Source organism: Microcebus murinus, chromosome 12, assembly GCF_040939455.1.
Source record: "Microcebus murinus isolate Inina chromosome 12, M.murinus_Inina_mat1.0, whole genome shotgun sequence".
In the NCBI taxonomy this organism is placed as follows: Eukaryota; Metazoa; Chordata; class Mammalia; order Primates; family Cheirogaleidae; genus Microcebus; species Microcebus murinus.
This window is the reverse complement of record NC_134115.1, coordinates 49,389,918-49,417,067: the sequence shown is the minus strand read 5'-3', so window position 1 is coordinate 49,417,067 and position 27,150 is coordinate 49,389,918. Positions and strand designations below refer to the sequence as shown.

At 37.2% G+C, this 27,150-nt stretch overlaps 1 pseudogene; it reads left to right on the top strand.

Moving 5' to 3' along the window:
- The first annotated feature begins 12,278 nt into the window (after positions 1-12,278).
- LOC142874370 (small ribosomal subunit protein eS17-like) lies at positions 12,279-12,673 on the top strand (annotated as a pseudogene).
- Positions 12,674-27,150: the final 14,477 nt, after the last annotated feature.

The window sequence follows — 27,150 nt, the reverse complement described above, 5'->3', positions numbered from 1 at the left end:
TTTTTCCCATTTAGTTGCCTGGTGCATGCCATGTAGGAAATTACCTTGATAAAATGATGCCTCCAGATACCCCACCAGCTAAACTATCTTCCAGGTCAGAAAAAAAGGAAATGTATACAGATCAAGGTGCTTGAAACACATGGTTCAAGGAATCAGCATAAAACAAAGAGAGATGCAATAAGAAAGAGGTGAGTAAATAAATATACTTCTGGTGGATTCAAACTGAATGGAAGGACCATACTGCCCAAATCATGGGTTATACTGTATTCATATGTTCTGTATCTCAGTCTCTCTGCCACATCAGACTTCCCTGTAGATGGCACGTTTGAGATTTGAGAGAGAAGGCTCAGTGGATGGATATCTGGAGCCAGCCACATGAACAGTTATACTAGAGGAGAGACACTGGGGAAAGTATAAATCACTGTAGTCACAGCTTGCCAGTTAGTATGATGAGCACCTACAAATTTAACTTGAGTTTCTTGGATAAGGACGCTAAGAGTAAAATAGATATCATCAATGAGTGACCTATTTAAATTCTCATGAATATTGGGAGACTCATGTAGTGTTTATGTATTATGTTGTGAATGTTTGGTACCTATGGGTTCTTCTGAGCTTTTCTACCAGTAAGTTACATAATTAATTGTTCCATCCTTTTATCTATGTACAACACACTTATGTTCCAGTTCACTTATTTTATTTGTATTAACGTATCTCACAAGCCACTTGCTGCTACAGTCATCCCTCGGTATCTGTGGGAGACTGGTTTCAAAAATCCTACAGATACCAAAATCTGAGGATGCTCAAATCCTTGATAGAAAATGGTGTAGTATTTGCATATAACCTGTATACATCCTCCCCTATATTTTAAATCATCTCTAGGTTACTTATAGCTAATACAAAGTAAATCTTATATAAATTGTTGTTACACTGTATTGTTTAGGAAATAATTACAAAGAAAAAAATATGCACATGTTTAGTACAGATGCAAGTTTTTTCAAATATTTTCAATCCATGGTTGGTTGAATCCATAGATGCAGAACCCATGGATACAGACAGCCAACACTATATTTAGTTTCAACTCTCCACTATATTTGAAGGTTTTTTGTTGCTTGGGGGTTTGTTTTTGTTGTTGTTGTTGTTTTGTTTTATTTTGTTTGAGTCAGGGTTGTGGTCTGTGACCAGGGCTAGAGTGCTGTGGCATCATCATAGCGCACTGCAGCTTCAAACTCCTGGGCTCAAGCGGTCTTCCTGCCATGGCCTCCTGAGCAACTGGGACTACAGGCATGAACCATCATGCCTGGCTCATTTTTCTTTTCTTTTTTTTTTTTTTTTTGCAGAGACAGGGTCTCACTCATGCTCAGGCTAGTCCTGAATTCCTGATTTCAAGCAGTCCTCCTGCCTTGGCTTGTATTTGTTTTTGTTATGTTCTATGGTAGGGATCAGCAAACTATGGCCTGCAGGCCCACTCTCTGTTTTTGTAAATAATGATTTATTGTAGCACAGCCACGACCATTCATTGACATATTGTCTATGGCTGCATTCCTGCTATGATGACTACACTGAGCACAGTAGTTGCACCAGAGACAGTAGAGCCTTCAAATCTAAAATATTCACAATGTGACCCCTTAAGAAAAAGTTTCCTATTCCCTGTTCTACAGAAAACTAAATATTCTTGAATAGTGAGTAAACAAGCATTACTGCATCTTTGTTGAAAATCAACTAACTGTGCATATGTGGATTTATTTTTAGACTTCCTATTCTGATCCGTTGATCTAAATATCTATTATTATGTTAATACTATAGTGGTTTGAATACTAGTCACTTTAAAGTAAATTATTAAACCAGTAATATGAAGTCTCCACCTTTGTTTTGTTTTGTTTTTACAAAATAGTTGGCCATTCTAGGTCTTTTGCACTCTTATATAAATTTTAGAATCAACTTGTCAATGTCTCAAAAAAAAAACTCATTAGATTTTGATTGGGGTGGCATTAAACCTATAGATAATCTGTGTAAAATGTTCCTTTTAACAATATTGAGTCTTGTAAAACAATAGCCACAGGAGTCTCAGGAGTCTGAAGAGTCCCTGGAGGCTGTAAAGTCTAACAGCTGCAAACACTGGCATTCCTAAACCCCTATGATAAGGACAAAACTACCCCCCTCCCTTATCTCTGCAGGATGAGACAAACGCAGGGGTCCCAGAAATTGGTTTTTTTTAAAAAAAATGTTTATTGCAGCGGCTGTTCTGGCCCAGGTACTCACTCCCCCCAAAGAAACCCTCTATAAAACCCAAGGCTTTCCCTTCCCTCAGAGTGGATGCTCTTTGGCCTCCACCCCTCTGTACCCAGATGCTCAAAATAAATAGCATTTTGCTACAAATGATGCTTCATGTGTGTGTCTCTCTCAGCTCCATCCTAACAGTTTCCATTTGCTACTCTTTTCTTTTTCCTGAACTATAGGTTACATTTTTCTATTTTTGCATGACTAGAAAAAATTTTATTGTATGCTGGACATTGCAGGCAACACATTGTAGAGACTCTGAATTTTGTTATCTTCCTTTGAAGAGTTTTGACTCTATTGTTCTGGCATAAAGTTAACTTGGTAGGACTCAGACTTCAAACTGCCTCCCCTGTGATAGGCAGCAGCTGAAATCTGTTCTTTTTTCAGATTTCCAACTGATATCTACCTACCTGTTTATAGACTTCCTCATGTATGCTCAGTTAAGGGGCTAGCCAAGAATTTGAGGAGAGATTATACATAGATTTAGGGGCTTTCTACACTGCGGAGCTCTTGTTTATGAGATTTGCCCCTTTTAATTTCAAGTTACTCTAGTAGCCCCAAACTTTATCCCCTGACATCTCAAACCAATAGTTTTATGGCTCTTTGCTTGAGTCCTGGCTACCCAGCACTGAACAAACTAGAAAAAGTCCTTGGGGGAAAGTCTTTGTCAATGTGAATCTTATTCAGTGTGGCTCCTTTCTTTCAAGGATCATGTTTCTTTCAGAGTTTCTTTTCCTGCTTTTGATTAAACTCCATGCCTTCAAGTGTGTGTGTGTGTGTGAGAGTGTGTGTGTGTGTGTTTAACTTAATCTACAATTTACAATTGCCATATACAGGATGATTATTCCAATATAAGATTCTTGGCTATTACTGAAACCAGAGTTTAATAATTTTGCAGTCCACAAAGCAGCATTCCCCAAAGTGTGCTCTGTAAAACACAAATAGTTCCTTAAAATGAACAATCAAAAGGGTTTGTTACACAATCAAATATTCAGGAACCCTGCCTAGTCTTTTGTACACTATGCTCCCTAGATATTTACAATTGCATAAACATATTGAAGAATACTCCAAGTCCTTAAGTAAATAAAATGATTAAACTTTAACACAGTGTTTCATTGATATAATAAATATTAAGTGACTGAAAGGATATAGAAAAAAACAAACTCAATCTCTCCTACTATACTCCCACAATGCAGAACACTTCCGATATCAGAGATGTGGGGTTATTTCCCTACACACTAAGCAATCAACCAATTCTGCTGTGAAACCAGGTGGGTGTCTCCCAATTCAATCCAATTCTGACACTGTCTACCTAAAGATAGCATCAGATTTCACAGGCTGAGGACTCAGTCCCCAAGACTGCTCCCCTCCACCTTCAGAAGCCAATCGCATGCCCCATCTTGCTTTATCTGTGCTTCTCCTTGACTGGCTATTAATTCAGTTCCCATGACCTTCTCCTCAGGTTTGATTTATTTGCTAGAGTACCTCACAAAACTCAGGAAAACAATTGCTTAAGGTTACTGGTTTATTATAATATAAAGTTTATTACAAAGGATATCAGTGTATACCAGGTGAAGAGATGAGGTGAGGCAAGGTATGAGAAAAGGAGCATGGAGCTTCCCAGCCCTCTCCAGGGTGTACCATGCAGGAACTTGCATGTGGTGAGCTCCATCTGGAAGCTCTACTGAACCCTGTCACTTTGGGTTTTTATGGAGGCTTCATTATATAGGCAGGATTGATTAAATCACTGGTCATTGAGAATCAACACAAACTAATTCTAACCCTCTAATCACAGGAGTGGTTTTCCTAGCAACCAACCCCCATCCTGTGGATATCCAGGAGCCCATAAGCAAAGGTCAACTCATTAGCATACAAAAAATCACTTTGGTGATTACAAGGATTTTTAGGAGCTATGTGCCAAGGAACAGTTTAGACCAAATATGTATTTTTCAATATCACAGTGACATTTTAGGATTTTTCCAGATATACTTCATTATGGAATACTCTTTTATCTTTTAACACTTTTATAGTTTATAACCCATTGTTCTATATAGCATACTTTAAGAAATACTGCATTAAAAGTATACCCCTTATTGAAAATTTTAATTTTCTCTCCTAGAACTTCATTTTTAAAATTTTCTGTTCCAAAAAAACTGGCATATTACTCCATAAAAATATCTCATTTGTTTTCTACCTCCATGATTTTAGTTAGGGCAATTATATCAAATAATATGTTTTCTTCCAAACTATTAAATTTATATTTCCCAATTATTTTACCATGAAAGTCATTCCTTTTTAATTTTATTGCTACATAATATTTCACATATTTATTGGATACATATGATATTTTATTACATGCATAGAATGTATAATAATCAAATCAGGGTATTTGGGTTCTCCATCACCTTGAGCATTTATCATCACTATGTGTGAAATAAAATTAAAATCCTAAGCACCCCCTGCCCCTGCAACTAACCAAACAGACCCCTCTTGGCTAAGGCGATCCCAGAAAAACTAAGTTTCCCAGCCGTGACAAGATGTAAGTCATCACACCTTAGTTCCTCACCTTCCCCCACTAAACTTTATCAGATATGTGTCCCAAGAGTTCAACAGAAACTAGCCCTAAAAACAAGTAACAAAAGACTCATTCCTCCAGGGCATCAACCAACTGCCTGGCCCTGCAGCCAGACTCCCCGTCCTGCTTGCAGTTTCAACTGATAGTAGGCCAGTTTATGATGCCTTCCTTCCCAATTCTGAGTAAGGATCCTGGACTGGCTCTGGCCAGTTAACAGAGGCTGCACCACAGCCTCTGTGTATGAACTTTCCCCGTTTGACATATGGAGCCTAATTTTACTGCATTTTACTGTTAAATTTACACCCCAAAGTGAACATGGGATGTATGTAATATGTATGTTTGCTTACTACATGTGTAGCAACCCCCTTCATGAATATTCATAGCTCCACCTGTAATATGTTGGATATGCATATTTAGATAACCTATTTGGCATAAATTCATGTCCCACTCTTTCCTCCCTTGAAGTGCCTACTTTTGGTCTGGGGCAGGGGTGGAAGAAGGATTCTGCTTCCCAGCCTGAAGGTTGGAACCATTTATAAGCAGACATACGGATTGGGAACATTTTCAGTACTCTCTTATAGCTACCTGGAAATACACAGTACATTGTTGTTAACTATAGTCACCCTACTCTGCTATCAAACATAAAAATTTATACCTTCTAACCAACTACATATTTGTATCCATTGACCAACCTCTGTTCATCCACATTTCTCGCCTACACACGCTTCTGGTATCTGAATGAGAATGAGATACCAGCTTCTAGTATCTCATTCTACTCTCTACCTCCATGAGATCAACATTTTTAGATCCTATATAAGAGTGAGCACACGTGTTATTTGTGTTTCTCTGCCTTATTTCACTTAAGATAATGACCTCCAGTTCCATCCATATTTGTGCAAATAACATGATTTCATTCTTTTCTATGGCTGAATGGTATTTTGTTGTGTATATATACCACATTTTCTTTATTCATTCATCTGTTAATGGATGCTTAGGTTGCTTTCTTATCTTTACTATTGTGAATAGTGCTGCAATAAACAAGTGAGTGCCGATATTCCTTTGATACACTGATTTCTCTCCTTTGGATAAATAGTAATGGGATTGCTAGATAATATGGTGGATCTATTTTTAGTTTTTTGAGAAATCTCCATACTGTGTTCCATAGAGGCTGTACTAATTTACATTTTCATCAACAGGGTATAAGAGTTATTTTTTCTTCACATCCTCACCAGCTTATTTTTTTGTCTTTTAATAATAGACACTCTAACTGGGGTAAGATGATATATCATTGTGGTTTTGATTTGTATTTCCTTGATGATTAGTGATTTTGGGCATTTTTTCATATATCCATCGTTTTTAATTATTTATACTCAAACTAGAATCCCACTAATGATCTAAGACAATCCATAAACATTTTCCCATAGATGTAGCACATTTCAGAGAGCATACAGAATAAAAGTGAGAGCAGAATTACAACACATAAAGCAAATTGTCCTTTGTTTGGTTATCTATTACCGTAAAACCAACTATCCCAAAATAGTGCTTAAATTAATAACCATTTTATTATTTCTCACAATTTTGTGGATCAGAAATTCAGGCCAAGATTTGGCTGGCCACCTCTTCTTCTCCATGTGGCATCAACAAGAGTTAATCAGTGAGCTATGGGACTGGTTGATAAGGTTTAGATGGCTTCACTCGCTTTCTTAGTGCCGTGATGGGGATGGCTAAAAGTCTGAGTTTCAGGCTCAGAGCCTCTCCAACCAATGTCTCCTTCCAGGAAGTCAGATTTTTCTCCAAGGTGCCTCAGGATTCCAAGAGAAGAAGGTAGAAACCATTTTTCCTCTTAAAACCAAGACCAAGAGCTATCCAGAGGCTTTTTCTATCATATACTATTTGTCATTGCAGTCATTAGTCAACCCAGATTCAAGACAAGGGAAATATATCCCACATTTATGGGAGGAATGTCAGGATTTTATATATATATATATATATATATATATATATATACACTCTCACTATGTTGCCCAGGCTGGAGGGCAGTGGCTATTTACAAGCACAGTCACGGGGCATTATGGCCTTAAACTCCTAGGCTCAAGCAATCCTCCTGCCTCAGCCTCCCTAGTAGTAACTGGCAATGTGTTCATCTTTAATTCACTACAGTATTCTTAGGGTAAAAGGCAGTAGACATTTTGCAGAAAGTGGCATGAAAGAATTCTGTTTTATTCTACAATTATATAGATAGAGGCAATAAACTAGTAGAAATCATTAGTGCTAAGGCATATAGTTGAGGAAATAATTAGAGACACTGAAATCATAAGATTATATCATGAACAACTTTATGACAAAACATTTGGAAATTTAGGTAAAATTGAAAAAGTTCTAGAAAAATAGAACTTGTAAAACTGATTCAGGCAAAAATAGAACTACCCGGGTAGTCCTACACTATTAAAGAAATTGAACCAGAAATGAAAAATACTGTTACATGGAAACCCCAGACCCAAATGACATTACTAATGAAGACTTTCAATCATTCAAGAAATTTAAGACTTTCAACCATTCCAGTCATATCCAAGTCTTCTAGAGAATAGGAATAGAAGTTACAATTCCAAGATCATTTTATGAGGCTAGCATAATTTCTTGTATGATACATGTTTATAAAAGAAATTGGCCTATAATTATCTTTCTTGTGCTGTCCTTCTCTGCATGTTAATGACCCTATTTTGTTAGTATCCTTTAAGGTTTTAGTATCTTAAAATTTGGCTTACATTATATATTCCATATTAACATATGATCAAACACTGATTAAACCTTAGCCCATGTTAACGTATGATGATCAGTCCCTCTCAAAAAACTTAAAGGGCATAGGTAATTAAATTCTAGGTAATTTCTTTTTTCTTTTAGATTTTCTGGGTATGACCAGGAAAAAAAGCTTTTTAATGTGAGAGTGTTATTCTGTTTTCCTATCCTTTTCTCTATTCTTATTAAAGATAATTTTGTCATTGCCAGTTTAGAGTCTCTTCTTTCCTACTTCCTGAGAATTCCGCCTTACTGGACCTGTTCTTTTGTGATGCAAAAGTATAAGAATGAGAGAATGGAAAGAGGGAAGAAGGAGAGAGTCCTTAGCCACAAAGGCTACATCTATTTGCATAACAAAGACCTCCGGAGAGGGACAAAAGGATTGAAAGATCTGGGTTTCTGGGAAGGTTTGGGGAGGTTCCTAAGATCCTTCAGAGAAATTACAAGGTCAGGAAGGGATATTTTAGAAAGCATAATTTGGGAATATAAATTTTATCCTCATTCTTGGACTGTAGATGTAAGTAAAGATATAAATTACTTATTAGTGACTACTGCGATAGTAGCTAACCTTGTAGTGTTAGCCTTCACTAATTTATGATGCCCTTCAAAGAATGAGTGATGTGGAGCACTACAAGGAGCATGTTCTATTTTTATAATAAAAATTACAAGAAAAAAAATCACTAAGTTAACAAAGATATCAGGTGAGGGTTCTCTGTCCTTGTGAACTGAGCCTACTGGCTTAATCTTATTTCCAAAATACTAAACTCTTCCAAAAATAATTACTGAGGGGGTTTTGTTCTCCGGACCCCTTTGGCCATCTTCATTCCACTGCCATGTACACAATCTATATTATGCATAGCTTGAAGCTGGATATGAGACTCAGCCCTCCCTCCAAGGTTCACATACACACACTCTGACGGCAATAGAACATTCAGAAGCTTAATAAACTTTGGAGGAAGAGATAGAAAATAGGCTTCTATCTCAGCAACTCAAACAATTTCCCATAGAATACTAAGTATGAACTATTTTTAAATGTCCTTCTGCCACCCTACTTTGTAATATAGTTCCAGATTTTCCCCAACTCTCTGGAAGACTCCTCCTTTCTCTTTGTGTCTTCTACAGCAGCAGTCCCAACCTTTTTGGCACCAGGGACTATTTTCACCGAGGACAATTTTTCCATGGACTGGAGGGGGGAGAGTAGGAGGAGAGGAAGTGGGGGATGGTTTCATAATGATTCAAGCACATGACATTTATCTTACAGTCAAACCTCTAAGCTAATGATAATCTGTATTTGCAGCTGCTCCCCAGCGCTAGCATCACCATCTCAGCTCCACCTCAGATCACCAGGCATTAGACTCTCATGAGGAGAGTGCAACCTGATACCTCCATGCACAGTATACAGGAGGGTTCATGCTCTTATGAGAACCTAGTGCCTCGTGGATCTGACAGGAGGCAGAGCTTATGTGGAGATGCCAGCGATAGGGAGCAACTGTAAATACAGATGAAGCTTGGTGTACTTGCCCGCTGGTCACCTCCTGCTGTGCGGCTTGGTCCCTAACAGGCCACGGACCAGTACTGATCTGCAGCGGCCCAGGCCTGGGAACTGCAGTTCTAAAGAACTTTACTACTTCTAATGATGAAAATAATAATAGCTAGCATTTATTGAGTATTTTATATGTTTCAGACACAGTGTTAACTGTTGTACAAGTATTATCACACTTACTCCTCAAATTCTTAGGAGGTAACTATTAATATTATATTTTTTATAGATGAAGAAACTAGAAGATTTAGTAATTTTTCCAAGTTCACACCGCTAATTAGTGGCAGAGCTGGGATTTAAACCAGCACAGTCTGATCCTAGAGCTTGTCCTTTAGGCCACTATACCATACTGCCACCAACTATAATATATGACCTTGATAACTGCTACACCCTTGCCACAAAGTCCAATTTATCCCAAGTGAACTTTTACTCGAAAACCCTTCTCACCAGGAATGGAATTCTGAGGCCAATTGTTAAGGATGATAAAATCTTTTCTCATCTCATTGCACTTATATTTTTAAAGATTGAGATGAAAATTTAGAAGAAAATAAGGTAACAAAAATATAATTATTTGATAACACTAAGGATATTTATACTGACAAATTAAAACTCAGACTCAAGGCGTGATGATCTGCTTGAAAAAATTGGAGAAGACAAAAGGGTGAGTGGCATAGAGAATCTAAAATGATACCTATGTCCTAAAAACAAGTTAGGTCCTAAGGCAACTGCCTCAGTTGTAAAGGTAGAGCACATAAATAACACAGTGGTCTACATTTTAGCTTTGGTATTCTCAATCTGTTAAATGGAGTTGAGGATCAGGAAACACAGAAAGCAAACAACATGTAGGAATTAGACAAGCTGAACGGCAGAAAGGTAGGATTGCATTGTGAATAAGGCTTTGTATATAGAAGCCAGCTGAGGGGAGTCAAGGAGTAATATAAGATTTAAGGCAGAAGTTATACCGATTGACTATATAAACACACACAATGAGAGAGCAAAAGAGTTCCTGAGAACATGAGCCCCCAAATGTGAGAGTCACATGAACATACAGAGAGGTATCTGTTCCAATCAGAATTGTCCAGAGAGAGAGAGAGATTTTAAGGAATTGCTTCATGTGATAATAGGAATTAAGGGGCTGGCAAGTCTGAAATTTAAAATCTTTAGGGCAGTCGAGCATGCCAGAAACTGAGGCAGGATTTCTGTGTCACAGTCTTTTGTTTTGTTATTTATTTGTTTATTTATTTTAATTTGTTGTTTTTTGTTTTTTTTGAGACGGAGTCTCACTCTGTTGCCTGGGCTAGAGTACTGTGATGTTAGCTTAGCTCACAGCAACCTCAAACTCCTGGGCTTAAGCAACCCTCCTGCCTCAGCCTCCTGAGTAGCTGGGACTACAGGCGTATGCCACCACGCCCAGCTAATTTTTTCTATTTGTAGTTGCCTGAATAATTTCTTTCTATTTTTACTAGAGATGGGTCTCTCTTTTGCTGAGGCTGGTCTCAAACTCCTGACCTCAAGTAGTCCTTCCATCTCAGCCTCCCAGAGTGCTAGGATTACATGTGTGAGCCATTGCACCTGGCCTATGTCCCAGTCTTGAAGCATAATTCCTTCGTCTCTAAAAACCTCAGATTTTGCTCTTAAGTCAACTGATTGGGTGAGGCCCACCCATGTTATCTAAGTCACTCTCTTTTACATAAACTTGACTGATCATAGATCTTAATCACATCTACAAAATATCTTCATAGCAATATCTACATTAATGTTTGACCAAACAACTGGCCACAATAGCCTGGCTAAGTTGCTCCGTAAAATTTAACCATCGAAATATTCTTTTTCGACATTAGATTATAGATCTGACAACCAGAGGGGAAGATTCAAGGAGCAAACAGGAAGATATACCTCAGTCAAGAAAGACTTGCAACCGAGGAGGAGGAGCCAGGCTAGTGTAGGAGTAGTGGACCTTTCTTTGAGAAGCTAGTAAATGGGAGACGACATAGAGTAAGTGATAACATCCTGGTTTTTAAATGTTAGGTTAAATAAGAATCACCTAGAAAATTTGCTAAGAATGAAATCCCCTACATTTTTGATTCTGTAAATTTGTTGTTGGAATCTACATTTTAACAATCATCCCAGGTGATGCCGATTCAGGTCACAGAAAGATGACAACTGAAGAAAAATTAAAGTTAATGACAGACATCCATTGCTAAATAGAAAGTGAATTCCTAAACACAATCCAGTCTCACAGAGGACAAGCTTCACCAAGTGAAATGATAGAATGACCAGCTAGACCTGAATCATATCATCCCGCAGAATGAAGATCAGCTCCATAAAACAAAAGGAAATGATAGCCTAGATATGCCAACCAAATTTAATTTCAGAATAGCCATTTTTGGATCTATGAATGGAATCAGAACAAGTCACAATTGAAAGCCAATTCAGGATATGGCCTGTACCCCATTTCCTATCCCTACGCCTTTCATTTGTTTATGGTAATAAAATTAGAGCATATTACAAAGGAATAGAACAAAGTAACTGCAATGCTAAGTGAACAGTTTGTTCTCTGTACCCAGTTTTCCAAACTGCTGTTTATGAAAAACAACTGCATTCTTTTTGCCAAATGAGATGCTCACCAGTTTGAATGACTTATATAGGGTATATTAGAATGCAAGTATCCCAAAGACAATGCTTCTGATAAAAGATGAGCTTAAAATAAAATTTTAATTGAATTATTGTTGATAATACAAAATGGACAAAGGAATCAAATTTTCATCTTATAAGACAAAGCACTATTATTATCATGTGTTTCAAACTGCTCTTGTAGCCATTGAAGTAGAAAAATAAAAACCTCTCCCCCTTCGGACTTGATCTAATTCCTAATCGACATCCAAAGACCTCTAAGCAGTTTCTTACCATTTAGAATCATGGATTTCCAGAATCTTAGATTTACAAGTGGCCTTGATATTAAATCCAAATATCAAAATCCCCTACACAATATATTGACCAAAGGTCTTACAGCTTCTGTTTTAAAGCTTCTGGTGATGGGAAAATTACCTCAGAAGTACACATGTGCTCTCTTACTGTGGATCGGGCAACATGAGCTGCATTCGCACCAAAACCCTGACGAAGACGGCCGGGTCATCGTTGAGAAGTACTAGGCGCCTCTGGGAAATGACTTCCACAGGAACAAATGCATGTGTTAGGAGATTGCCCTTATTCCCAGCAAGAAGACAGCAACAAGACAGCAGGCTACATCACATATTTGATGAAGCAAATTCAGAGAGGCCCGGTGAGAGGTATCTCCATCAAGCTGCAGGAATAGGAGAGAGAACTATGACCCAGAGGTCTCAGCCCTGGATCAGGAGATCATTGAAGTAGATCCTGACACTAAGGAAATGTTGAAACTTTTGAACTTTGACAGTCTGTCCAAGCTGCAGGTCACTCAGCCTACAGTTGGGATCAATTTCAAAACACCACGTGGAGCCATTTGAATCTTTCTGTTATGCTGTAATATTTTAAGAAACCTGGGACAACAACAACAAAAAGAAATACATATGTACACTTAGCAACACCAATTTGCAAGTTCCTACCTTTGATGTATTCTGTTTTCCTCTCCCTACTTGCCCACAATAACCTTCTGTATTAGGAAGGTTCTCCAGAGAGACAGAATCAACAGGATAGATAGATAAATGATAGATAGGTAGATGATAGATAGATAGATAGATAGATAGAGGATTTATTAGGAAAAGTGGCCCACACAACTATGGAGGCTGAGAAGTTCCATGATAGGCTACCTGAAAGCTGGAGATGCTGGGATGCCAGTAGCATGGCTCAGCCCAAATCCAAAAGCTTCAGAACCAGGAAGATAATAATATAATCCTTGCTCTAAGGCTGAAGGCCTGAGAACCCAGGGGGCCACTGGTGTAAGTCCTGGAGTCCAAGGCTAGAAAGTCTGGAGTTCTGAGTTCCAAGGGCAGGAGGAGGAGAGTGTCCCAGCTCCAAGGAGAGAGAGACAGAGAGAGAGAGAGAGAGAGAGAGAAAGGGGGAGAGGGAGATAGGGAGAGGGGGAGGGAGGGAGGGAGGGAGGGAGAGAGAGAGAGAGAAACTACTCTCCTTTTTTATTCCATCCAGGTGCCAGCCTATTGGATGGTGCCCACACACATTAAGGGCAGGTGTTCTCCACTTGGTCCACTAACTCACCAGTCTCCTCCGGAAACACCCTCACAGGCACACCCAGAAGTAATGCTTAACCAGTTCTCTAGGTTTACCTTAATCTAGCCAAGTTGATACCTAAAATTAACCACTACACCCTCACACCTATTCCATCCCACCCCTGCCTCCCCACAGACAAAAATAGTCACACAAACACACATACACACACCCACCTTACACCACACACGTAACACTCCAATCTCCTGGGGATATGTATTTATTCATTTATTTATTTATTTATTTTTATTTCCTTGCTTGGAAGAACTGGAGACCTTTAAAAACATTGACCATGACAAGGAAGCAGACAAGCAGGGTTAGAAAGCATTAATGATTTTCCTAAGGAAGAATATGGATTCCTCATGGTAATCAGTTATGAAGTTTAAAATACTAATATTTTGTTTAACACATGGGAAGTAACTAATCTTCAATTTATTAGTAAGCTCAATTTTTAATCAGAAAAGAGATTAGAGCTATAATTATATAAGGCAAATGGGCAAATGTTTTCAAGCATTATGAATTGCTCCATCCAAAATTTTTGCTTCATTCTTTATATTGAAGGCATCTTAGAAGGTGGGAAAGATGAAATATAATTTGATATTAGACTGATGAGGATATAGATAAATAACTAGCAATGTCATTTCCAAATAGCCAAATCACATGGCTCCTCATTATGGAAGCAAACATTTTACATCAGAATGTTTAATGATACCTTTCTTTAAAATGAATACTCAGATCCTATGCCATATAAGGCATAGGACATTCCTATGTCCCATATAAGATGTGGCATGACAATTAGTCAAGGTTCTTGGTGCCTTCTGTGCATCTGTTATGCCACAACATATCATAACAGATAAGTAAAGTTAGGTAAGATTTAACTGATTATCTGTACCTGTATTTTAAAGCTATTAGCTTGTAAAACATAGTTTCCTAAAAGTATGCATGTTTTGTATGCAATATAAAATATTTCCTAAATAGTTTAGGGCTCTTTTTGTAAACATAATAAAAAGAATGTTAATTTTTTACAACCTGAAATCCCATGAGGTTGGTAAAAAAAAGCATTATTTAATGACATTTCTTTAAAAATTTACTGAAAGTTAACACAACTACATCATAGAACGCATAATTCTACTTGCACAGACGCATAGCAGTGTAAAGTGAATTTACTTTGTATAAAAGAAATCTTGACTCAGTCAAAGAAAAGAAAAATGAATTGGAATCCTGCCTCTACCACCTACCAACTATGTGACAACGAAAAAGTTATTTAACTTCTCTGAGCCTTGGTCTCTTCATTTGTAATATGTGCATAAATTATTATTAAACTCTCATACCACATTTTTATAAAGATTACAAATATTTTATGTGAAATAATGAATATAGTACTTGGTACATAGTGAAGCTTAGTAAATCATAGCTATTATCATTGTTGCCATTGCTTTTGTTGCTTTGAGTGACCAAAAGTAAAAAAAAAAAAAAAAAAGGATTTAAAGCAAAAGCAGAAAGCTTAACTAGTTTCTATTGTGTCTATGCTGTTCTTTTGATTTTAGAACTTATAACTATCGAAGTGTCACATCGATACAAGAATTTTTATATTTATTGCAAATGTCTAGAAAAACCTTCCATAATAAATATACATTTTAAAATAAATATATAAAATTCTTAGAAAATTAGAACTTGAGGCAAGATCTTCTGAGATAAGTTTCAGAGTTGAAATTAATAAAATTAACAGAAAATCAGAACCAAAAATAATTAGTTTTTTATAAAAATAAGAGTAGTACAATCTGAGAACATGAAGAAAGAGTAAACAAGCAAAGATATTCCAAATTATTTGATTCATCACATATCCCAAGTGAAGAAGTTCACCTCTCTCAATTAATATTATGTTCATAAAATATTGAAATCAAATGTAGGATCTGTTTGATAAGACATTCCCTTAAATGTTTTATTAATTGTTAATTATTTAATGATAATATATTAATGTATGTATTTGCACATAATTTATATAATTATTTTATGTACTATAATATTATACATAACCATTATAGTATTTATAATTATATATTAATTATTATTTATTCTAAATATCTGTTGAGAATATAGCTGTAACATTCACTACACATAGAAAAAAGTCATTTAAGTCACTATTTATTAATGTATGCTCAAAAGTCCATTTCATTTGTGAGTTGAGTTTTTATTATTTTGTAATACCTACTATAAATAATTCCATCCCTAACAATTTATTAAGAGAAATAGTTATCTCCCCTTAAATTCCAATTGATCACTCATTCTCTATAAGTGAGAATAGTGCTAAAATGATGTTAGTTGACCCACCAAAAAGGAGCTCAATAAATACTTTTTGATTATTTGACTGATCTGTCTGTCAAAACTAAAGAAAACTATCAACTTACGAGTATTTCAAGTTCAATATTTTCAGCTTGTTATCTTCAAAAGTTATCTTAAAGAAAGGCGATTTTCCCATTTAAAAATGCATTTTAATTGATAAAGGACAAGGCATCAGAGGGTAATAAGCAATCACAGTTGTGTGAGAAAATGTCATACTTCTTCTTAGAGATGCATACTAAAATATGCTGAATGTGTAAGGGTGAAATAATAGTGTCCAAAATTTGCTTTAAGATACATCAGTGAATGCATATACAACAGAAACTGTACATACCTTCACCAAAAGACATATTCAAGAATGTTAATGGCAGCACTATTTGTTTTTTTTTCTTTTTTTTTGAGGGAGAGTCTCACTCTGTCACCTGGGCTAGAGTGCTGTGGCGTAAGCCTAGCTCACAGCAACCTCAAACTCCTGGACTCAAGAAATCCTCCTGCCTCAGCCTCCCCAGTAGCTGGGATTATAGGCACATGCCATCACGGCCAGCTAATTTTTCTATTTTTAGTAAGATGAGGTCTCATTCTTGCTCAGGCTGGGCTCGAACCCCTGACCTCAAGAGATCCTCCTGCTCCCTCCTCCCAGAGTACTAGGATTACAGGTGTGAGCCACGGTGCCTGGCTGGCAGCACTGTTTCTAATACCGGAGACTGGAAACAACCCAAATGTTCAACAGATTTTAAATGAGTAAATAATGTTCTATTCATTCATTTGGATACCATACAACAAGAATGAACAAACTACAACAAAGTGCTACAACACGGGTAAATCTCATAATGTTGAGTAAATCAAGACAGACACAAAAATACGTACTCTGTGATTTTACTCACATAAAATTTCCCAAACAGGCAAAACTAATCTGTGATGATAAAGATCATAATACTGGTTGCCCTTGAGATTAGGAACAGTGACTGGAAGGGGATGTAAAGGCAGAGGGAAAGCTTCATCTCCACCCCTTGAAGATTTGCTAAAATGACTGACAATGGAGAGATTAATAGGAGAAAAAGGCATGCAAATATATAAACAGGTATGTGGACATAGGAGTCCTGCAAAGATGAGAATTTAAAATTTACCTTCTAGAGGGAGGCTTGTTTGCTACATAAATAAATAAATAAAATTTGTGAACCCTTCAGAGGATACAGATTTAAGAATGTAAGTTGTAGGTTTATAAATATATAAATATTTATTATAAGTTTATATTACATTGAGTCTTGTGGAACTGCCTCAAATGCACTTTCCCTATACACATAACAGTTTCCTGTTAAATTAAATCGAGTAACCCACCTTAGAGAGATAACCACGTTAACATAAGTATAATTACATTGGATTCTAACATTTCCTTATTAAAGAGCCTGAAGAAGGCCAACACTGTAACGTGTGTAACATGTTCAAGAAAGATGGACACCTTTACTGACACCTGAGTAAAATAGCTATGCCTATGTGAGTCTTATGAGTATTTATTATGTATATTCTAAAAACTAATTCTAGAAACTTGGATGGGGGTGGGGAGGGAAGTAAAAGGAGAAGGTAAGTAGCTGCCCAGCAACCCACTTAAAATGTTCAGCAAAGCAACTTCAAATTTAGATGCAGGCAGAGTTGGACAAAATATCATTAGGCTATTGATTTAAGGAGGTAAAGAAAAATTTAGCCCACAAGGAACAGCACAATATTTCATTATGTTAACATGAAACCTCAAGAGTTTGCTGAACAGAACCTACTGGGCATGCATGCCAGGCACATTGTCTTTCAGATTAGGCCATTTTTATACCCACTATGAAGAGTGCCCTTTCTGAGTGTGTTATTAGTTAAGCTTGCAAGCTTAAAAAGGTATTCTTAAGGCATATGAAGAAATAATTGATTTCCTCCTCTACTTTTTTTACTTCTATGACTATGCTTTTTATATTATATATAATCTCAGAAAACTTGAAGTCTAGGTGAGGCTCAACATTAACAGATCCAAGTATTGATTGATTTTTTTTTTTTTTCATTTTGAAACCATTTGCTAGATTATACCTACATTTTTTGCCTAACTTGAAAAAAAATTATTTACAGCAGCCAGTTACAACAGAACTCAGCTTCTTTTCAAGAAAACTGGCACTGCTTGTTGCTTTTTTATGTTAAAACTCAAAAGGAACTCACACCTAGTACAGGGATGTGAATTGTAGTTAATAAACCATTACTCTCTGTGAGCATTATGATTCTGGGTTCCTACTATTATATATTCCTTAAATTAAAATTTTTAAAAAATCTCTCTCCATTCAGTACGAGTAAATAGGCTTAACAGTAAGTAATTGCTGATCATTTTTGCCAGATATTTTTATTAGAATTGCATGGTAGCCATTAAAATGGGTTTGCATTTTCTTTAGGAGCATTAATTTTTGGATTAAATAAAATACATGGTCTTATTTTAAATCAGGCTTATTTTATACAATAGACCAATTTTTTAAATGAGCTACCCTACACTTAACATCATTAGTAAACAATGCATTTAGTCCCACGGGAATACCAGACTCATACATTAAAAACACTTCAGCATCTTGTTATGCCAGCGGAACCCCTACACAGTGACATAACCTAACAATAGCTACTTATGTAACTGAAAGAATATACAAGTACAAATTTTGATCACAGACACTGCCTCTTATCTAACCTCTCTAGGACAATGTCAAATTAGTAATCATTATTTTTATATGTTGAATCTATTTGGCATTTTTCTGGGAAAAGTAAGAAATTGATTATTATTCACATCTCTACAGAATTCAATTTAAAGTTTACCAAACCAAATGAGATTTTCCAGATTGTTTTTAGCTCTAGAGCTTTATTATGGTATATCCTTTGACCTATCATAAGTTACATCTGTTATGCATGTGGGTACCTGTTTGCATATTAACATCATTCTATCATTAATAGCCAATGATTATTAAGCATATACCAGGCAACAATGTGCTACATCTTTCACATGCTTAATCTCATTAAATACTCACAGAAGTCCTATGGTAGATTTTATTTCCACATTTTCATTTCCACATTTTATATACAAAGAAACAGACTCAAAAAAGGTAAACAAGGTGCTAACAGTTATATAGCTAAAAAAATGGCAAACTTGGGATTGAACCTAGGTTTAACCGACTCTAAACAGAAAATCACCTTAACCAACTTTCTAGCTTTTTAAAATACTGACTCTTTTTTCTTGTTTTATGCCCTCTATTTTTCTCTAAAAGTAAAGCACCAGCATTGGCTAGTAAACTGAAATCTTTGGCACTAACCCCAACACAATTTAAGTACCTATGCAAGTTATTTGAAAATAAGTGTCTTACTTTCTTTATTTTAAACAATCATTCAATTGTACTGCCTCTATAAACAATAAAATAATAAATAAAAACTAGCAGATGCCCAAAAATTTTATTGAATTTAATTTCTTAGTTGCTATCAATTAGCATAAAGATGACAGTTCAGATTTTAAAAGTGATAATATAGGATACACTAGGTTTGTAAATAACGAAGGGATTTTATAATTTTTCAATCACAGATACTCTATGGGATAAAAATCTACAGGAAGCCTCTAGTCCCCTTCAGCCTCACCACCCCCAGCTCCAGTTCATTCTACAAAACACACATATACTTATCAAATGCTCTCTAATAACATTTCCATAAGTGGAGATTCCATCTGTGTTTACGGCTCACCAATGAAGGGAAACTCTCTGTCTTACGAGGAAACATATTTCACTTTTCAGGCAGTTCCAATTGCTTAAATTCCTCCAAAAATAATGGTTGTCTGAGTCTCACCAGTTTAGATAACTAACATTTAAACTAAAAATTGGTCAAAATAACAGTTGTGATATTAGTAAATAACCTGTCTCCCCTCACACTCTATTTGTTCTTGTGAATTTATATCTTTTTTATTTTAATGTAATCTTGGGAAAGAACACATATAAATATATCTTTTCAGTGGGTATATTTAAATGGAAGCTTCCCAAAATTTTTCACCTCCATAGCTGTCTCAAGAAAGGTCTCTTGTGATTACTCACTCTCAAGAGATTTAACTAGAATGTGTACAGTGTACAAGTTTTCCACATTAAATATTTCACAGCTAGTTTTCCTATAAAATGCTCAAATTTACATAAAACATATTTGCATATAAGCATAGATTTACACACACAATTACTTCAGTTTACTGCACAGTGGAAATTTATTTTGCTTTATGAGAATGAGTAGAATGAAAAATATGAATAGCCCTTTGTACATAACTTTTTAATTAATAATTTAAATTGTATATATATTTAACAAGAATTGGTTTAGTTTATAGACTCATATGGCTGTATAAGAAAGACATTATAATAGAAAAGATTATTTCACCTGTGTCGTAACATCAAAATATATCGACCAGTAGTAGTGATATAAAAAGACTAATTCTAAGTTGGTTCATGGGTACAAATATATTGTTAGATAGAAGGAATAGGTTCCAGTATTCAATAGTACAATTTGGGAATTAAACGTAATTATTTATTGAAAATTTCAAAATAGCTAAAAAAGAAGAATTGTAATGTTTCCAAGACAAAGAAAAGATGAATTGATATGCAGGATCAAGATGGCGGACAAGAAACACCGCCAGAAAGAGTGTCACTGCAGAAAAGACAGATTCTAACAGAAATTAGAAAAAAGAAGCAAGAAGGCGAGCATACAGCAGACGAGGGCCGGAAGGAAGGGTACCTGAGACCACGGGAGACTCCACGGGAGGAGGCTGCGGAGGAGAACTGGGAGCTGAGACCACTGGAGCAGCCCGGAGACCAGCGGGAAGGGTAGGTGGATAATTCACCTTTCCCCTACCCTGCATTTGGGACTACTGGTGGGCTCCCCAGCAGGTGGAAAGACCTGCGGACACCAGCCCAGAGATGGCCGCTGCCAGCTAGTGGTGAGCGTGTAGCGGACGCAGCACCAGACTCCCAAATCCCTCGGGGAACCTCCGTGTGCACAGACCCGAGCCACGCAGCAGGCGCCATATTGCCTCCTTCTCCCCTCCGCCAACCCTACCTGCGGCTGCCCAGAGAGACAATACAGCCACCAGCCAGAGGCACCTCCAGGGAACGGGACCTTCCCTTTTGGGACCCTACAGCTGACTAAGGGGAACTCAGACTGTGAGGTCCCTACCCGTCAGCCCTTCCAGGTGGTGCTGGCACGGTGTTCCCAGGAGAACGGTGCCGAATCAGAGGCTGAGAGACACAGACACAGCTTGGGCTCCCTGTGGGTGAATTGGGATCGGAAATCCTCTCCCTGGTGGGGATACAGTTTGAACTCTGGGACCCAGAGGTCGGACCTGCAGACCAGATCCCCTGCACCGAGGGCTAGCATTGCCCGGGGCACAGAAGGGATATTTGTGAACAGCCTGCTGAGGTGTGTGTGCCTCCAGGGGTAGATCAGCGTCCTAGAGGGGAACCCTCCCCCCAAAGGGAGGCCATGCGCCCAGCTCAGGCAGTGTTCCTGTGCAGGGAACCTCCCTGCTGGCATCACAATCCGGGGAGGCCTGGTGGCCTGTGGTCTGGCCTGCTAGCAGAGGCCCAGGAGTAGCTGTGGACTTGGGGAGGGTGGAAAGAAGCAAGGCCCGCTCCAGACTGCGGGTCTCAGACAGCCCCACCCCCACACCCAGACTTTCTGGATGAGCAGGACCATTCCAGCCCCGCCCTGACAGCTTTCCCTGGAATCAGAGAACAGAACTTTGACCCCTGCTAATGGCCTGAGGGCAGGCTTACCCAACCCAGCTCCGCCCAGAACAAGAGCTGATAACAGGACACAAAATCAACAGCATAGCCTGTTCCTACAAGCAAGCGCCACCTACTGACAGGGACGGCATCCTGCACAGCCTTTTCACGGCACCCACTGACTCATTATACAGGGAGTGGTCAAATCTCACCCACAGACACCACCTAACGGCTCAGAAACTAAACAAGGCGTGTGAATACCCAAACAATAACCTAAGGAAAGAAACAACAACTGATCGACATGGGAAGAAAACAGCGAAGGAACTCAGGAAATATGAAGAACCAAAAGGAAAACACACCCCCAAAGAGGAGCACCAGCCCCCTAGAAATGGACACCAACCCAAATCAGGCAACCAAAATGACAGAAGAGGAATTTCGTATGTGGATCATAAGAACACTCACCCACCTGCAACAACAACTCAATAACCAACACAAAGAAACCACAAAAAGCCTCCAGGACCTAGAAGAAAAGTTCATTAAAGAAATAGACACAATGAAGAAAAGTTTAACCAAACTCCTGGAAATGAAGAATCAATTCAGGGAACTACAAAATACAGTGGAAAGTCTCAAGAACAGGGTAGATCAAACAGAAGAAAGAATCTCAAAGCTTGAAGATAACACCCTCCAAAAATAAAACCATCACAGACATAGAGCAGAGAAACAAGAGAAAAGAGCAAAGCCTACAAGAGATGTGGGATTATGTGAAGAAACCTAATGTGAGGGTCATAGGGTTACCAGAAGGGGAAGAGGACAACACCCAAGGGTTGGACAAGCTATTTGAAGATATAATAGAGGAAAACTTCCCAGGTCTTGCTCAAAATCTCGATATACAAGTTCAAGAAGCTCAGAGGACCCCTGGGAGATTCAATGCAAACAGGAAGACATCATGACATGCGGTCATCAGACTGACCAAAGTATCAACTAAAGAGGCCCTTCTAGGAGCTGTAAGACAAAAGAAGCAAGTAACATACAAGGGAAAGCCAATTCGAATAACATCAGACTTCTCTAATGAGACTTTACAAGCAAGGAGAGACTGGGGCCCCATTCTCACTCTTTTGAAACAAAACAATGCCCAGCCTAGAATATTATTCCCTGCAAAACTAAGCTTCGTATATGAAGGAGAAATAAAAACATTCTCAGACTAGCAAAGGCTCAGAGAATTCACCAAGACAAGACCAGCCCTACAAGAAGTACTTAAAACAGCGTTACGCACGGAACATCATAATAATAACCCACGAATATAAAAACAACCAAAACCCAAAGATATTAAAGGCCAGATATTACAATGGCTCAAGACAGAAATCATAGCAACAACATCCAACCCAACAGAATGATCAGTAATCTACCTTACCTATCAGTTCTCTCAATAAATGTGAATGGCTTAAACTCTCCACTCAAGAGACATAGGCTGGCTGAATGGATAAGAAAATACAGGCCAAGTATATGCTGTCTTCAGAAAACACATCTAACCTGCAAGGATGCATATAGACTAAAAATAAAAGGGTGGAGATCAGTATTCCAGGCAAGTGGAAGCCAAAAGAAGCCTGGCGTGGCAGTTCTAATTTCAGACAATTTAGTTTTTAAACCAACAAAAGTAGTGAAAGACCAAGAGGGTCATTATATAATGGTGAAGGGGATAGTTCAACAAGAAGAGATAACAATTTTAAATATATATGCTCTCAACTTAGGTGCACCCAGTTTCATAAAGCAAACCTTACTGGATCTAAGCAAATGGATTAATAGCAACTCCATAATCACCGGAGATTTCAACACCCCACTGATGGCACAAGACAGATCCCCCAAACAGAAAAATAATAAAGAAATAATGGACTTAAACAAAACCTTGGAACAACTGGGTCTGACTGACATCTACAGGACATTCTACCCACAATCCACTGAATATATGTTCTTCTCATCAGCTCACGGGACATTCTCTAAGATTGACCATATCCTAGGACACAAAGTAAATCTCAAGAAATTTAAAAAAATAGAAATCATACCATTTACCTTCTCAGATCACAGTGGAATAAAAGTAGAAATCAACCCTAACAGAAACTCACATTTCTACACAAAAACGTGGAAATTAATCAACCTCCTACTAAATGATTACTTCATAAATGAAGAAATCAAGATGGAAATAAAAAAATTCTATACTCCTACACTGCTTGTGGGACTGCAAATTAATTCAACCTCTGTGGAAAGCAATATGGAGATACCTTAAAGCGATACAAGTGAATCTATCATTTGATCCAGCAATCCCATTGCTGGGCATCTACCCAAATGATCCAATGACACTCTACAAAAAAGACACCTGCACTCGAATGTTTATAGCAGCACAATTCATAATTGCAAGGCTGTGGAAACAGCCCAAGTGCCCATCAATCCAAGAATGGATTAATAAAATGTGGTATATGTATATCATGGAGTACTATTCAGCTCTAAGAAACAATGGTGATATAGCACATCTTATATTTTCCTGGTTAGAGCTGGAACCCATACTATTAAGTGAAGTTTCTCAAGAATGGAGAAACAAGCACCACATATACTCACCAGCAAATTGGTATTAACTGAACAGCACCTATGTGGTCACATAGGTACTTCAGTAATAGGGTATTGGGCAGGGGGGAGGGGGGCAGGTATATACATATATAATGAGTGAGATGTGCACCATCTGGGGAATGGTCATGCTGGGGACTCAGACTTGTGGGGGGAGGGGGGGAAATGGGCATTTATTGAAACCTTAAAATCTGTACCCCCATAATATGCTGAAATAAAAAAAAGAAAGAAAAAAAAGATGAATGGGCAAGATATGTAACCCTAAAAATATGTGTACCCACAGAATTTGGGAAATAAATAAATAAATAAATAAAGATGAATGTTTGAGGTAATGGATATCCCAATTACCCTGATTTAATCATCACACATTGTATACATGTATGGAAATATCACATGCATCCCCAAAATATGTACACCTAATGTATATCAATAAAAAATGCCAAAAAAACACAACAAAGCAATATGAACAGGAAATAAAATATTATAGATTTTAAACAAAAATAAAAAAGACCAACTGTCCCTCCTAGAAAAGCAGCTTATTTTTTCCTCATTTAAAAATTTAGTATTATAAAAAATGGTTGCTTTATCATTTACTTCTGAATATTCTACAGGTGTGAGGATAATGAATAGCTTTGTTTTTATTCGTTTCTTTTTGAAACACACTTCACAATTATTAAGTTGTAGATGAATATAAACACTATCGCTCTGAGAATCCATTCAATATGCAAGAGGACTGATTTTCTTATCTCTCTTCATTTGAAATATCAGAGAATCTTCTCTCCACACTGTCTACAGGTTAAACTTGAGAACAAGTTCAATTAAATTACTTCAAAAACTGGAGCCAACTAAATAGGCTTAGTGGTTTTGCATCTATTTACTACAGAAAATGGCTCCAACAAATTTTTGTCAGAGACAGTTCTCTTTTTTTTGGGGGGGGGGGGGACAGAGTCTTGCTTTGTTGCCCTGGCTAGAGTGAGTGCTGTGGCATCAGCCTAGTTCACAGCAACCTCAAACTCCTGGGCTCAAGCAAGCCTCCTGCCTCAGCCTCCCAAGTAGCTGGGACTACAAGCATGTGCCACCATGCCCCGCTAATGTTTTTCTATATATATTAGTTAGCCAATTAATTTCTTTGTATTTATAGTAGAGACAGAGTCTCACTCTTGCTCAGGCTGGTCTCGAACTCCTGGCATCAAGCAATCCACCCGCCTCAGCCTCCCCGAGTGCTAGGATTACAGGCGTGAGTCATCGAGCCCCGCCTCATTTTTAAAGCAAAAGTGAGCAATGCTATTAGTAGAACAAGCAGGTTAAGATGCTTGTTATAGATAACATATTGTTAATATTTAAATTTAGATTAACTCAAAGTTATTACTGCTGTTAAAAGATAGCAATAACAAAATCATCACAAAATTTGAGAGAATACTTGAAGTTAAAGATACTCAAATAGTATTTTGAATTATTTTTAGTTTAAGTTCCAATGAAACAATAAGATATCCCCCTAAAGGAATAATTCATATGAATCACATCTTTAATACATAATTATATTCATGCAAATAAGATACATTTACTTTCTACATTACTTTAATTCTCATATATCATCAAAAATATTTTACTAAATACTTTGGTGGGCACACTTAAAACTATGAAGGATGAGGCTAGAAAGAGCTAATTTGTGTCTTTCAAAAATTCAGTCAGAAAAAGAAATGTTATTCTGGCTGGGTATGGTGGCTTGCGCCGGTAATCCTTACACTCTGGGAGGCTGAGGTGGGAGGATTGCTTGAGCTCAGGAGTTTGAGAACAGCCTTAGCAAGAAGAAGGAGACCCCTGTCTTAACTAAAAATAGAAAAATTAGCCATGCAACATGGCACGCACCTGTAGTCCCAGCTATTGGGGATGGCTTGAGCCCAGAAATTTAAGGTTGCCGTGAGCTACAAAGACTCCACTGCACTATACCCAGAGTGAGACTCTGTCTCAAAAAAAAAAAAAAAGGAACATCATTCCAAATATATCTCTGTGAATAAATGTTTTCAATAAATTAAAATTAAAAAATAGAAATTAACAGCTTAATTGTACACTACTTTAGCTTGTGATTACTGTGTTTTCTTCTTTGTCATGATGTTCCACATTATTTTTTTTAATGGGGTGAGGGGTTTCTGGAGAAAAAAAGAGAATGGAGCAAGGACAGGGTGATTAAGAACAGAAAGGCTACGGAGAAATAGGGCCCTTAAAAAATCAGGAATAAAGGAAAAGTAAGAGACAATAATTATGGTTTACAGTGAGAAAGAGCCAGTCTCTATGGGGAAAGAAAAAGTGGAAAAACAGCAAATAATTATCCCTGTTTAAGGAGTAGGGAGAGGGGATTGGGAATTCTGGAAGGAATAATATATTGTCACAATGCAATATCCTAATACAGCAATAAAAATGAAAAAACTACATCTATAAGTTACAGCATGGATGAATTTTATAATGATCATATAATGTTTAACAAAAGAATACATATTCTGTGGTTTCATTTATATAATGCTCAAAAACAAATTCACTAAATTATAATGTTAGAAGTCAAAATAGTGTGCCGAGTCAAGAATGATTAGGAAACGGCACGATTCATACTTCTAATGTTCTATTTTTTGACTTGGATAGTGGTTTTATGAGTTTTGCTTTGTGTTAAATCATTGAGCTACACATTTATATTTGTGCACTTCTCTTTATAGGTGTTACATTCAAAGTGGAGCAAAACAAAAAAGTATTGAGAGAAAAGGTCAAGCCAAAACAACAATGAGATAGTGATAAGACTCAAAGCCAAACACTAAACTTCAGTCATACAGTTATTAAGGCTTAAATATTAATATTAAGCTATGCAAGTTGGTAAATGGGCCTAAATGCTAGGGGGAAAAATTAATTAGAAAATTTAAAACAGTGAACAAAAAATAAAGGTCAATTTTCAGAAATCCTTTTATTGAGTTTAAGAGAACAGATTTCAAATAAATATTAAATACCAACTACACAGCATTGAGCTTAATGGGAAATAAGTAAAAGATATTCTTTACCACCATTAT